We start from the raw sequence: 15,780 nt of genomic DNA, 5'->3' as shown, positions 1-15,780 counted from the left end.
ACTCCCTGTCCGTTATTTCACAATGAGGGAGCTCAGATTCAGATTTGTAGGATGATCTAAGGGATTTCACCATTTTATCTCTTCTAGGCTTTGTCTCTTTAGACTGTGTGATCTTAACGCATTTACAGCGCTTCCAAATCAGCATAGGATCCTCAGAAGTCAAACACCTGAATCTCTTGGATCCTCCATCTCACAGTGTAATCTTAGAAGAGTCTTAAGTGGCTGAGAGTCAGCGTCCCCAGTCATAGGTGAAAGCATTCGGACTGCAATATTTCTATAAACGACATCAAACCGATGATGCTCCGGGAAGCCACTAAAGCTCTCTGAGACTCCATTTCGTCATCTTTAAAATAAGAGGGTTGGATTAAATGATTTCTAAAGTCTCTTGATGAGCTAACAATCATGATTTTAGTGCCTCACAACCTCCTCAGTGTGTAAGGATAAGATGAGTCATCCCTCTTCCACGTGGCGAAAGCATTTTCTAGTTTATTGTTCTCTCCTCTCCAGGAATAAGATGTTGGCTGGCTGCTACCTTATCAGCAGCCCCTCACACAGATGCATGAGAGAATGCCAACGGTTTTTCTATCTTAGTTCCGGGGAAATGAAAGAAACAGAAGGTAGGAAACATGAATAAATGTAAACTCTGTCCCATAGAAATCTGGGTGATGGACCAGCCAAGAAGGATTTGTGTACCCTAGATAGATCTTACTTGTGCATTAAATACTGTGTTGCAACAAACAGGAAACCACTTACAGGAAAAGGGCAGAATTCCAAAATGTGGGAATTTTCTGTCAGGAAAATGTGTTTTTCTGGAGGCCCATGAATATTTTGTACTTACAAAATATGAAGTTGGAGTTCCCACTGTGGTGCAGTGGGTTAAAGGATCGAGCATTGTCCCAGCTGCAGAGTAGTTTACAGGCACCACTCAGATTCAGTCCCTGGCCCAGGAACTTCCATATGCCAGGGTATGGTCATAAAAAAAAAAAAATGAAATAAATAAAAACATGATAATGCTGTCCCCAAATCGAAAGCAAGAAGTGTCCCTTTTGGGTGTTCCTAAGGCCCCCTATTCCATGCCCTTGCCACTGATGTTGACAAAAACAAACAAATATGGACTTGCTAGTGTGTCTGACCCTCTGGAGCAGTGGCTCATAAACTTTGATCAGATACCTCCAAAACAAGTATAAAATTTGAGCACATACCCTAAACGTATATTATTTATTTTTAAATGACACATCTGGAGTTCCTGTCGTGGCGCAGTGGTTAACGAATCCGACTAGGAACCATGAGGTTGCGGGTTCCATCCCTGGTCTCGCTCAGTGGGTTAACGATCTGGCGTTGCCGTGAGCTGTGGTGTAGGTTGCAGACGCGGCTCGGATCCTGCGTTGCTGTGGCTCTGGTGTAGGCCAGTGGCTACGGCTCCAATTGGACCCCTGGCCTGGGAATCTCCATATGCCGTGGGAGCGGCCCAAGAAATAGCAAAAAGACAAAAAAAAAATAAAAAAAAATAAAAATAAATGACACATCTTATTTTATTAAAACATTTCTATTTTATAGAAAATAATAGAAAAAAAGAGAGCTAAGTTTAAAACGAATTTATTTACAGTAATTTTATTTTACAGAACACCACAGAATCTTGTTTTTTCATTAAAACCTCTTACTATTAAAACTATTTTAGTGAAGACAATGTGATTAAATATGCTTTATTACTTTTGGAAATTATAGTTTACTGTAATGTGATATAACAGTTTAAAGATCTGGCTACAAGTCCAGTTTACTTTGATATTTGATTTTAATGGTCATCGTAGCTGCCAATTATAAAACAAATAGTATAGGGTGCAAATAGAAGAATGTCATTGGCTGAGCTGATTATTTTTCAATTATGCAAAGGTTTTCATTCAAATCTGACCAGTGTTATTTTTGTAGTCCCTCATTATTTTTCCTGAATGAAGTGGAAGGTACCACATTGCTATATACATGTGTGTATATATGTATATATAATATTTCATATACATATCTGTATATACAGTATTATATAATATATAAAATACATGTAATATGCATATAATATTATATTTAATGTTTACCTATTTATACTTTATATTTTTAGAACAGTTTTAGGTTAGCAGCAAAATTGAGTAAACAATAAAAAATTCCCATACCATCCTTTCCCTATGTGCATGGCTTTCCCCATTATCAACCCCCCATACCATAGCAATACATGTTGTGGCAATCAGTGAACCTACATTAACCCATTATCATCACACCCAAAGTCCATATTTTTTTAAGAAGGAAGAGATTTTTTAAAAATTTTAAATAATTTTTATTTTTTCCATTATAGTTGGTTTACAGGGTTCCATCAAATTTCCACTATAAGCAAGGTGACCCAGTCACACATACATATATATATATTCTTTTTCTCACATTAGCATGTTCTATCATAAGTGACTAGATATAGTTCCCAGTGCTATACAGCAGGATCTCATGGCTTATCCATTCCAAAGGCAATAGTTGGCACCCCAGATTCTCAGTCCATCCCTCTCTCCCCATCTCCCTTGGCAACCGTAAGTCTGTTCTCCAAGTCCATGAGTTTCTTTGCTTCAAAGTCCATATTTTACATAAGAGTTCACTCTTGGTGTATATTCCATGTGTTTTGATAAACAGAATAGTGTTAGTACTCTAAAAATTCTGTGCAATCCCCTACTTATCTCTCTCTCCCCCCCAGCTCCTGGCAACCATTAATTTTTTATGGTTTCCATACTTCTGACTTTTATATAATGTCATATACTTGGAATCATACACTATGTAGCTTTTTCAGATTGGCTTCTTTCACTAAGCAATATGCATTTAAAGTCCCTCCATGTCCCTTCACGGCTTGCTGATTCATTACTTTTTAGTGCTGAATAACATCTCATTGTATGGATGTACCATATTTCATTATCCATTTGCTTCCTGATGGATATTTTGGTAGCTTCCAAGTTTGGGTCATTATGAATAAAGCTGCTGTAAATGCCTGCGTCCAGGTTTTTGCTCAGATGGAAAAGTTCTCTTTTGGGTAAATATCAAGGAGTACATTGCAGAATTGATAATCCATGCAGTAGTGGATAGAACTGGATGCACTAGTATCAATTCATATTTTGCTTAATATAGATAGTTGTCTACATATACAAATATTTATAGATATTATGTATAAAGCAATTAGTAGACACACATACATGTTCTCATTTTGGTGGCTGGGAGGACCTGGAAACAGTCACTTCAGCAGCAATGAGAATACCTTGTATCCAGGTCTTGGATTTTAATAACATTTTCTAATAAAAGGAACTGGTGCTCTTTGGGGAAGGGGCTGATTTGCAGACTGAGGCAGTGAATTTATAAAGTGAGTCTGGAGCATCTTGTAGTTCCAAAAAATAACAAAGTGATTAAAAAAAAATGCAATGATGGAGGTTGTCGAAGGGACACAGGTTCCTATTGAAAGGGTTCCTGAAGGGAAAGCCGGACTGATTTGAGCAACAAAATATGCAAAGTGCAAAATAAAGATGTATGAATCCACTCTGATGGGACATATTATTGAATAGAGAAGGGGGGGGGAAATAGACATCTCTCATGCAGAACCCCAAACAACTTACGTAGATAATTTACCCTCAAGGAATTAGAGCATCTCTCTCTCCACTCCTTACGTGGGCACCATACAGAGTGATTTCCTTGCAAAGAGTACCGTGTGCAAAGAGGCGGGTGAGAATATATGGGAGACACCAGGCAAACGCTGCCAGATGTTCAAGATTCACATCTTGAGGTGAGGATTCATGACATGTGTAGGTACCCTTGATATGATGTGATGAGAATGGCCTTTTACCCCTTTGGTCTTCTTCCCAGAACTTATCTTCCCAGTTGAAACATGAGAAAAACATCAGAAAATCAAAGGAGGGACCGCCCACAAAATAACGCCAAGGTTATCACAAACAAGGAAAAATCGGGGAAACTTCACAGACAGAAGGGGTTTGGGAAACATGGTGACTAAATATAATATGGTGTCCTGGATGAATCGTGGACCAGAAGAGGCATATTAGGTAAAAAATAAGGAAATCTGAGAGAAGTCATGACTTTAGTTAATGATAATGGATCAATATTTGCTCATGAATTGTGACAAGTTTATTTTAGTAACATTAAGATGTTAATTAGGAGTTCCCATCGTGGCGCAGTGGTTAACGAATCCGACTAGGAACCATGAGGTTGCGGGTTCAGTCCCTGCCCTTGCTCAATGGGTTAAGGATCCGGCGTTGCCGTGAGCTGTGATGTAGGTTGCAGACGCGGCTCGGATCCCGCGTTGCTGTGGCTCTGGCGTAGGCTGGTGGCTACAGCTCGGATTCAACCCCTAGCCTGGGAACCTCCATATGCCGCGGGAGCGGCCCAAGAAATAGCAACAACAACAACAACAAAAAGACAAAAAACAAAAGACAAAAAAAAAAAAAAGATGTTAATTAATAATAAGGGAAAGTAGGTGTGGAGTATATGAGAGCTCTGAATTATCTTCTCAATTTTTCCATAGATCTAAAACAATTCTAAAAATAATAAAAACGCATTTCGAAAGTTGAATTGGTATTGATAAATGACTCCATTAAAATGCATCAATATATACGTCCACCAATTGTGTGTGAAAGTTTCTCTTTCTCTGTACCCTTGACAAAAGTGAGTGTTATCAATCTTTTTAATATTCGTACATTTGAAAGGTGACAAATGATATCTCATTTTTAAATTTGCATTTTAAAATTACAAATGCGATTTAGCATCCTTTTACTCATTGATTGGCCGTTTATATTTCTTTTTCTACAGCTGTATGTTGTTATCCTTTGCTCATTTTTCAAACTGGCTGTGGGTCTTTTTCCCATGTAGAGCTTTTGGTATGGTTTAAAAAAAAAAATCTGTTTCTTTCATAGGTTTATAATTTTTGGCAAACTGTTTTCTTTTGACATTCTTTATGTTTTTTTTTTAATATGAGAACATTTAAACACTTGGTAATCAAATCTCTCTTAATGTGCAATTTCAGAGTTTCATCACCCTCCTATTTTATTCTCAAATTAAGTCCCCCATGGCTTGATTGCTATAAATGGGTTCCTTCAAGCTAGTCCCTCATGATTCTGGGTGTTATTGAAAGAATGTTTCACATGGGTTCACGGTCCATTGTCAGTTGAAATCCTTCCTGGGATTTGCTCTTGTTCTTCTGCGGCCATGCCACTTATTTTCCAAAAGTCATGTGGAAACAGGCGCCTGTGTCAACGGGGGAGACACCAAAGCCCAGGCGATGTCCTTCCACCATTCAAGTTCTAGTCCTCGAGAGGCCCATCTCAGTTTTGAGCAATGGTAGAAACGTCTTCCTTCTGGAGATACGTTTTTTTAATTTGGTTCCTATGCACCTTTGGCCCCTCCCCAGTTATTCTTAATGTCCTTTGCTGCTTTCTCCCAACTTCCGGGTGAGTAAGTGCCAGATTTATGCTGCAGGACCCAGACCCTGGCCTCCTCTCTAAGCAGTAATGATTTCCTAGATAATCTCAGTTCACACGGGGGCTCTGGATAATGCTTCCCAGCCTTACATGTTTCCCAGCTGCAATTCCACCCTGGGTCTCCTGTCTCCTCTCCAGACTCAGGTAGCCAAGCCTGTTCAGCCTTTCCACCTGTGTACTTAATAACCGTTCAAGGTTAACCTGTCCCAGAGTGAAATCCTGATCTTTGCTCCTCGTCCTCAACACCTCGGTAACCAGGAACTCCATTATTTCAGCTACTCAGGCCAAGATCGCTGGAGTCCTTCCTTGTAATTCATCGCATACCCCGACTCCACTCTGTCTGGAAATTCTGTTAGCTCTAACTTCAAAATATATCCACAGTCCAAACGTTTTCCAATACGTCTATGGATAAGTCCTAGGTCGCAGGCACCATCATGTCTCTTCTGGAAATATGCTTATGCATTCTCACTGGTCCTCCCACTTCTGCCTTTGCCCCTACCATCTAGTCTTTATATGGCTACCAAGGAGATCTTTTAATAATATCAGCATAGTTTACGTCTCAACTTAAAACCCCCAAATGGCTTCCCATAGTACTCCTTAACCCCCTAAGCCTTCCAGTTGGCCTCAGGCTCTAAATTATTTTAGTCTCCATGCTATTTTTTGGACCTGATCTCCAGGAGTCCCCTGCTTTCCCTGAGTCCTACACACAGGAGGCTCTTTGCTGTTCCCTGAGTACACTAAGCATGCATCCACATCACGGCCTCAGCCCTGGCCCTTTCCTCTATCAGAACCCTCTTCCCCCCAAATAAATACTGGACTCCTTCTCACTTCATTCAGTTCTCCGCTCATGTGAAGTTTCCCCCACAGAGGTCTTCTCCAAACACCCCAAAAAGGTAACTTCTCCCTCTCATCCTTTCACTTGCTTTATTTTCCACCATTGCCCTGGTTGCCCACTGACATACTATGGCTGTTTATTTGTCGATTGTAAAACTCCCCCCACTGGTGTATACACTCTATGGGGAACAGATATTTTATTATATTATTAGCTCTATCCCTAGCAAAGAAGAACAGTGCCTAGAATATAGTCATGGATGTTTATTGAATTATTGAGTACATCCCATTATGTGCCTGGTAGCCAAATCTGAAGTAGACATCAAATTCTACACCTGATCCCATCTCTTGCCCTTTTTTTTCCTGCTAAGCTGTGTCTTCTGTCCCCTGGTGTCTTCCTGGCTGGCCCACTGACCACGTAAGGCTTTCTCAATGAATAGAATTGAATTCTAAGAGCCTTGCACACTGGAGAGGGGCCAGAAAGGGAGCAGAATCGTTTCTGGGAGCAAGTTCAGAGGCTGACGCTGGGGAATGGAAATAAAAACACCAAGCAAAGACAGTTAATGAGCAACATTGGGCCCGAGCTAGTGTCAGCTGGGTGCAGAGATAAGTGCACTCAACTCAGTCATTTTTCCATGCCCTTCTTCCCTCCATAGGAGCTCATTTTCTCTATTGGATTCTAATTCCCAGCCACTCTTAGAAAAGGAAGCAGGGTCATGTGGTGGAAAGAGTCCTGAATTCTTAGAAAGACTTGGCATAGAATCCTGCCTCTGATCCTGATGGCTGCATGAACTTGGACACATTTTTTTTTTTTTGTCTTTTGTCTTTTGTTGTTGTTGTTGCTATCTCTTGGGCCGCTTCCGCGGCATATGGAGGTTCCCAGGCTAGGGGTTGAATCGGAGCTGTAGCCACCGGCCTACGCCAGAGCCACAGCAACGTGGGATCCGAGCCGCATCTGCAACCTACACCACAGCTCACGGCAACGCCGGATCGTTAACCCACTGAGCAAAGGCAGGGACCGAACCCGCGACCTCATGGTTCCTAGTCGGATTCATTAACCACTGCGCCACGACGGGAACTCCTGGACACATTCTTTAATTTTGAGAATGTCACTTTCCTCATCTGTAAAAGGCAGCTAACAGTGATGACCTCTCTAGGTCTGTCTGAGTATTAAATGAGAAAAGGTAGGAGAAAACCTTAACATCCCACACCCAGCTTAAAACAGGTACCGTGAATGGAAATGGAAACGATCCAGTTGGCAGGAATTAATCCAGTTTACATAGGACCTTACATCTATCTTGCTTTATTTATAGCATCAGCTGATGGAATCTGTCTTGTCGGATTGTCTCTTTTAGACTCTTTTCCCACTCCTTCCTTGACTATCCTTTTTTTTTTTTTGTCCGATTCTCTGGAGCTGTGGAATTCTTATGGCAATCTGACTCCTCTATGCACAAGATGATAAACTCTAAGTTTTAGAACAAAGAGGAAGGAAAGAGAAGTTAGTTGGGTATTTTATCTGGAGAAGTAGAGGAACCAGTTCTCTCTCTCTCTCTCTCTCTCTCTCTCACTCACACACACACACACACACACACACACACACACACACACACACACACAGACACGTACATTGCCTGAGGTGATGGAAAGGCATGAAAATGGAAAGGAAGTGATTTCCATATCCCTGCCTCCACATGGCCAGCTGCAAAAGCAGAGCTGCTTAACAGAACCCCAGGATGCCCCCTAAATGCATCCCCCCACTGTGGCATCAGCAGGTTCCATCTTTAGGAAGCAGCAAGGACAGGTGAGGGTCAAGAATAGCATGGGCCTCTGGGGTGTGCAGAGCTGCCTTGATGAGAACAGACTGGGGCCCCCTTGGGAGCTCTGGTTTCTGACCCACGGGAGGGAATAAGAGGCTTCAAGAATGAGAACGAAGCTTCATTCTGGGGGGAGGAACTGTCTCCAGAACCAGTGAGTGTTAGCCCAGGAGGGACACACTTGGAAACATTAGAGAAAGGGAAAGCCGCCCCCAGGGTTGGTCTGTCTGAGCAGCTACTGCTATTTCTTCGTGCTCCCCTCTGAGTTCCAATCCACTGCAGAATAATTCTCATCTTGATTAAGATGAAGTTTTGTTCCCAGCATGGCGTCTTCAAAAGGTACACCTTTTAGGGCCATAAAACTCTGAATTCCATCTCTGCTGGTCACTAGTGGTTGGCTTTAGGGAAGTTCCTTAATATCTCTGAGCCCCAGTTTCCTATCTCTAAATTGAGGGTAATAATATTTGACTCTCAGAGTTGTTTAAAGTAGCAAATGAGAGAGCATCTGTGTGTGATATGACTGTGTTCTTGCTAATCCTTTCTTGTTTACATAGACTATTTTCGAGTGGCAAAGCTGCTTTCTCTTTTCCAGTTCTCGGGAGAATTTCTGAAGTGTGGGATGTAAATGTTAACCAAAGGCAATGTGGTTTATATTCCTCTCACCAGTCCTCCCTGCCCGTGTTATTTCTCCTATTTTTCCACCTCTCCAAGATCTGTCCTCACCTCCTTTTTTTCTCTTTAGAAAGACGGTATGGTCACCCATGGACCCCTTCACACCACCGGTCTTCCAAAAGTTTCTCTCTTGAACTGTCTTGTATTTCTCACATCTGCTATCAACGAGGGAGGCCTAAATAGTCTATCCTTATAAATAAAGGTAACAGAGTATGCAGGAATGCATAATTCTCTGCTTTAATGCTCTCTTCATCCATTCTCAACATGGCCATGGGAGTGCTTGGTTAAAAATTCCTAAGGATTTCACTCCTCTGCTAAAACCCTCCCGCAACCTCCCATCTAGGGAGTGGTACAGCCTTTACAATCAGCTACAAGGCCTCCCTTTGTCCTTCCCTCTATTTCTCATGCTCCTTCTCTAGGCTAATAAGCATGTATGAATGCTCAGTTATGTCTCTCCTTCATTCATCTCGCTAGATAGGCAGCAGAATAAACTTCCTAAGTAATCAGTCTTATTACTTCACTTCCGTCTTAAAATTGTTTTCCGGAGCTCCCATTGTGATGCAGTGGAAACGAATCTGACGAGGAAGCATGATGTTGTGAGTTCAATCCCTGCCCTCGCTCCGTGGGCCTTGCAGTGAGTTGTGGTATAGGTTGCAGAAGAGGCTCGGATCCTGTGTTGCTGTGGCTGTGGTGCAGGCTGGCCGATGTAGCTCTGAATGGACCCCCCCTCGCCTGGGAACCGCCACATGCCATGGGTGTGGTCCTAAAATGCAAAAAATTTAAAAAAAAATACAAATAAAGTATTTACCAGCTTATGTTTGTTTCCAGAGGGAACACTGAAGAAATTAATTCATGAGCTCTGTTCAGGCTCATCCTCTGGAGTCTGTGTAACCCTAGAAAATGAAATTCCACTTTCCTCTTTTTATTTATAAAATAAAATGGAATTACTCTTACTCATAAGAGAACCCTATGTAAAATGGTCAGTCCAGTGCCTGCCACCTACTAAATAACAAACAATGGCAACTAGTTTTTCTGAATTATATGGCAGAACCCAGACTCTTGCTGTATCAGGTAAGCCCCTTTTTTAATATCATCTAAACCCGTCTAACTTTTAGATTCATCTTGTCTCTCTGTCATAATGGATAGTGCTCTCCAGCTATATTTAACTTTTTATTGTTTCCTAAAGAAAGTATATGTTTTCATAACTGCCTTGCCTTCGTCTCCACGTCTACCTGGCAAGTACCCACTCAATCTTCTAGACTCTGTTCAAAAATTGGGTCAAGATAGTAGACTGAATTCACCAGATTTTTATACCTTTTGCATAAAAAGCTCTTTGAATGATGGAATGGGTATTATAAAAGACAGTCAATACCGAATAGCCGTGGAAGATGTCAGTGGTCCATAAGTTTGATGTATATTTAAAATACAGAAAGCAGCCAGAATATCTCTATTTCTGGCTGTCTGAGAAACTTTTAAAAAAAAAACTGAATATAAAAACAAACAAACAAACTTGGAAATGAGGGATAAAATGTTACAAGCATTCTCTTAAATGCCTAGCTGAGCTGCTGAGAATGAGGGATAACTCTCCAGGGACCTGAAACAGAGACAGACATGAAAATACACGTTGCAGGTTGCTGCCCATGTAGAGTTGGCCTGGGGAGCATTTGCTACGCGTATTAACCAAGAGGTTTGAGTATTTGTGACTGTCACAGAAGAAAACCAGGCTTTTGGCTTTTTAAAGGTGGAATTTGGGACTGAAACTGCATAGACTTGGAACTCTCAGGGGGCTACACAGCGGGTAAAATGATGTATTAGAAAAAACACCTGTAGTAACAAAGGAGCCTGCAAGGAAAGTGTCTGTCACAGCGTGGGCTCTGGGAGGAAGATATCTTCCCTGTATATTTATAATCGTAGGCTGCTTATTATGAGGAATTGAGGTTCTGAGAAATCCCAATCATATCAGGGTCCCTTTCAATAATAAAAAAACAATCTCTCAGGAGAGAAATGCCTTCAATTTAGGCTTTACAGGATTTTGAAAGCTGCAGATGCACAGAAAAAAACAGCCAAGTTCAAGAGGGAACACATGAGAAAGTCAGGTCAGAGAACAAGATTCAGCAGAAAGAATAAACACAAGAAATAGACCCTCAATAACCTCAGCTAATAGAATTATTTGATTTGGACTATGGATTAGTAGAAAATTAAAAGCTAAATGAAAATCTATGCAATAAACCATAGACAATAAAAGATACAAAGTAAGGTTGACAGGGACCAAATGATCTTCTTCAAAATAAGATACACTTAATGAAATTTAGTAAATGGTTTTCAAAAGAGAATAGGTAAATTTCTGAAGTGGAATAAATATTAGGAAATTTTCAGAATACAGCACAGAGAGTAAAAGAGAGAGAAAATATATAAGGCATAGAAAATAAGTAGAGAAATTTATAGTACATATCAAATCAGATTTCTAGGGAGGAAACTGAGAGAATGGAAGATGTGGCAATTGTTGAAGATAAAAATTTTCCATAATTAATAAAAGAACCAGTGAAACTAGGAAACCATGAACACCCACCAGGATAAATTTTTAAAGCCCACATCTGAACACCTCCTTATAATAACTGAAGAACACGAACATAGAGGAAATTTGCTGAAACAGGAAAGGAGGAATGACAGAGAGAAAAAGAGCTTTCAATCTAAAATGTAATAGCTTATTATTTTTCAGGAAAACAAATGTGGGTTTTTTACTGAAAGTTCTTTACTAACAAATGTCTAAAAGACATGTCAGAAGAATAAATATGTCCAGAGGAAGTGAAACTGACAGCACTAAAAGCCTGAACCTAGCTGGAACACAGACAGGGCCTTGAACCCACATGCCTGGACTCAAACCCAGGCAAAACCCAGTTTGGGACTCGAACCCAGCCACAACCCAAACTGGGACATATACCCACAGTTTTAAATCAGCATTCACCTGATGTCTGGACTTACCGAGGTTCTGGTTCTTTATGCCTCCTCGCAGAAGGAATTCAGCAAGAGACAAAGTGATAGGCAAGAAATAGATTTGTTAGAATAGGATGCTTGTGAGAGATGCAAGCAGGCAGGCAAGGAGGCTCTGCCCCCAGGGTACTTTGGACTACAGTTTTATCATCCAAGGGAGTGAGGGTTGGAAAAGCCCACCTCTTCCTTTCTGGGAGTAGTAGTTCCTCCTTAGGGTTAGGTAAGTTATGTATGCAAATCTGCAAAAGGGCGGTCCTCAAACTCCTGCCCTTAGTCTGAATCTGAATGCAGACCTCATCCCTTATCCAACAGCTTGAGGCAATTCTCACTCCTCCACTAGTCCAGCAAGCCTGCCTTATTCTGCTGGCTTTCTTGAGCAATTATTAACTTACAGTGACCTCCCAACATCCCCTAAATTTCCCTCTTTATCTAAGATCCTTTACTGAGACTTCTACAGCTACCTGTGCCTACTCCATCCCTATCAGAATTATTTAGATACAAAAACGCGAGTAGTGAGCAGTGTAAAATAAATGTATAGAGTAATTTAGAGTTTTCTTAATATTATCGACATGAAAATATAATAATGACTAACTTAGAAGTATATTAAGGCAAGTTGAAAATAAAAATACACTGTGTAATAATAAAATTAATATGAGCGCATGATAGTGAAATTCTTTCCCCCGCCTCTTTTTTTTTTTTTGCCACTTCTGAAACCTGTGGAAGTTCCTGGACCAGGGACTGATCTGAGCAGCAGCTCTGACCTATGTCACAACTGTGGCAACACCAGATCCTTAACTCACTGCTCCACAGAACTCTGATAGTAAAATTCTTTGAAGTTCCTTGTATACTTCTGTAGGAGATTGTACACTTAATTAAATTTTAAATATTAGCACAAAAAGAATAGAGACTTAGTGTGTAACTTCCCAATTTTTTTTTAAAAATCTATTTGATCAATCAAAAACAAGACAGGAAAAGAGAAAAATAACTCTAAATAGATAAAATAGAATGTAAAAATAGATAGAAATTCAAATATATATGAGTACACAAATACATATTTTCTACTACATATACACTGTATATATAAAATATTTATATTATTGTATATAAGACAATCAATATATACATGCATGTTATATACACATGTAATATATGTAATATTTATTTATTTTTTAACTTGGTGTTATGGGTGGAATTATGTCTCCTCCCACATTCGTATGTTAAAGTCCTAATCCTTGCTACGCAAATGTAATCTTATTTGGAAATAGGGTTATTGCATGAGAAAGTTAAGATGAGGTCATACTGAGTAGGATGGGCCCACTTCCATATGACTGGTGTTCTCAGAAAAAGGGTAAATTTTGGACTCAGAGACATACACCAGGGAAGACACATGTAAAGATGAGGCAGAGACGGGGTTCCCATTGTGGCTCAGTGGTAAAAAAACCTGACTAGTATCCATGAGGACCTGGGTCAATCCCTGGCCCGCTGAGTGGGTTAAGATCAGCGTTGATGTGGCTGTGGTGTAGGTTACAGACATGGCTCAGATGATTGTTATGGCTATGGTGTAGCTGGCAGCTGCAGCTCATTCAATCCCTAGCTGGAACTTTCATATGCCCTGGGTGAGCCTAAAAAAAAAAAAAAAAGAGGCAGAGATCAAGGTGATGCTTGTATAAGCCATGCTTCTATGACCCAAAGTTGTCATCAAATAACCAGAAGCAAGGGAAGGTCTTTCAGACCTCAGAAGAACCAAGCTGCTGACACCTCGTCTCAGACTTCTAGCCTCCAAATGGTGAGACTATAGATTTCTGCATTTAATCATCCAGTTTATGGTATTTTTTTTTGTAACAGCACAGTTATGGCAGCCTGAATAACTAATATACTTAATTATATGTGGTTTTACAAAAGAGACATGTGTACTTAAAAGATAAGTACAACAAAAGTTCAAAGTAAAATAATTAAAATAAAAATATATCAGGTAATCCTGGAAAAAGAAACCTGGTACATTACAGTATTATCAGAACTTTAAAAATAACCTTAAACCAAGCTTTGTGGTAATAAAAAAGGATCTTTATGTGATGATTAAAAATAACTGGAAAAAATGGACATTTCTGAAATCGTATGCATACTATATAACTACTTGAATGTTATATACAAGCACCTGTATATACACATGTAAATGAGTACAAAGACATAAATTGCCAGAAGACTGCAATTCAATATGATCAAGAAGAATTAGTATCTAGAACATATAAGACACTCTTAATTGGAGTTCCTGCTGTGGTACAGTGGGTTAAGAATCTGACCGCAATGATCTGGTTGCTATGGAGGTGTGGGTTCAACCCCCGGCTCCAGAGCAGTGGGTTAAAGGATCTGGTATTGCTGCAGCTGCAGCATAAGTTGCAGCTGTGGCTCAGATTTAATATCTGGCCTGGGAACTTCCATATGCCATAGGTCCAGCCATAAAAAAAAGAAAAAGAAAGAAAAGAAAAAAAGAGAAAAGAAAAAATTCCTTGTCAATTCAAAAGTAAATTAACCACATTAATTCACAGAGGAAATAAAAAATACCAATAAAATATGAAAAGATCCTCTATATCACAATATTTAGGGAAATGAAAATTGAAACTATAAGATGCATTGCATACCTGTCAGTTAAGCTAAATTTAGAAATATGACAGCAGAACCATGAGGACATGGATAAATGGGAACTCGTGTGCTGTGGCGGGATTGGACATTGTTTCAAACACTTTGGTGAACAATGTGGCAGTATCTGCTACAGGTGAAGAGGAATATACTTAATGACCCAGCAATTCCACCTACGATTATAATCACAGAAAAACAAAACATCAAAAGGAGAAACAATGCGTATCGGACGGGTCTCAAGGAGAAACAAAGACAGAAAGTCAAGTTTTGGGAGAAGCAACTACTGATGTTACAGCTGGTTTTCTCACAGCATCTCCAGAGAAAGGCCAGGCTAAGGGTGAGCATACACAAAGATGGAGAGGGAACATGAGGGAAGTTACTATTGGCTCTCTTTCTTTTTTTTTCCATCTGGTGGCAATGGCTTTGCCCTTGGGAAAACGCCTCGGGAAACCTATATATAAACAAAGTGGGATAGCTTTCCTAGAAGGGCTCTTAGCGAAAGTGTAAGCACTGGAGAAATAAAAATAGAGTCTGAGGTAAATCTGTAAGAATATACATACATTCAGACAGAAAATTTCATTTTGAAATGTTACTGGCAGTTAGTTACCAACTGTCAATGTAGGTTTAGCTTAGGAGACTTAATTTTCTGTGTCCAAGAAACAAAAAACACCAGACTGAACCAAATAATATATGCTCCTTCCTTTACTTTCAACATCTGAATGCTTTTGTAATGTAGAATTTAGATTCATTGCAGGGAACAGAATAAGTATTTGATCCAATAATGTGATACAGCTTCCACTATGGTTCATTTCTAGACTTAGCTACTGATGGGAACAGATAAAAATCATCAAATATTTGAATACATATGCACCTTGAAAGAGACATCAGACAGAATAACCATAAAAAACTGCCCTCCTCCTCCAAAAAAAAAAAAAAAAAAAAAAAAACTCAAATCTAACTGAGGATATAGAGGAAATATTTCAGAATAAATACAGTTAATATCCTCAGGGAGATTAAAAAACCATCTGCTGTGAACTTAAAATAGGATATTAGAGAAAATATATTAATAGATAAATGGCAGAATACAAATAGCTGAAGAGTCATTAATGAATTTAGAGACCGAGCCAAGTAATTCGCCTAAGAACCTAGTCCAATAAGAGAAAGGGATGAAAAATATAAGAGAAGAGTTAAGAGGTATAAAGAATAGATACAGAACTTCCAATATCAGTCTGTGAATATGTCGGAAGGAAAAATCATAGGTAAAGGGGGGCAGTAGGTGGAATAATGCCCTCGCCCGGTTTGTTTATAAACCTCATCTCCAATCTGTGACTATG

This window comes from Sus scrofa, unplaced genomic scaffold (genome assembly GCF_000003025.6).
Source record: "Sus scrofa isolate TJ Tabasco breed Duroc unplaced genomic scaffold, Sscrofa11.1 Contig1878, whole genome shotgun sequence".
NCBI lineage: Eukaryota > Metazoa > Chordata > Mammalia > Artiodactyla > Suidae > Sus > Sus scrofa.
Note: the sequence above shows the minus strand (reverse complement) of the source record.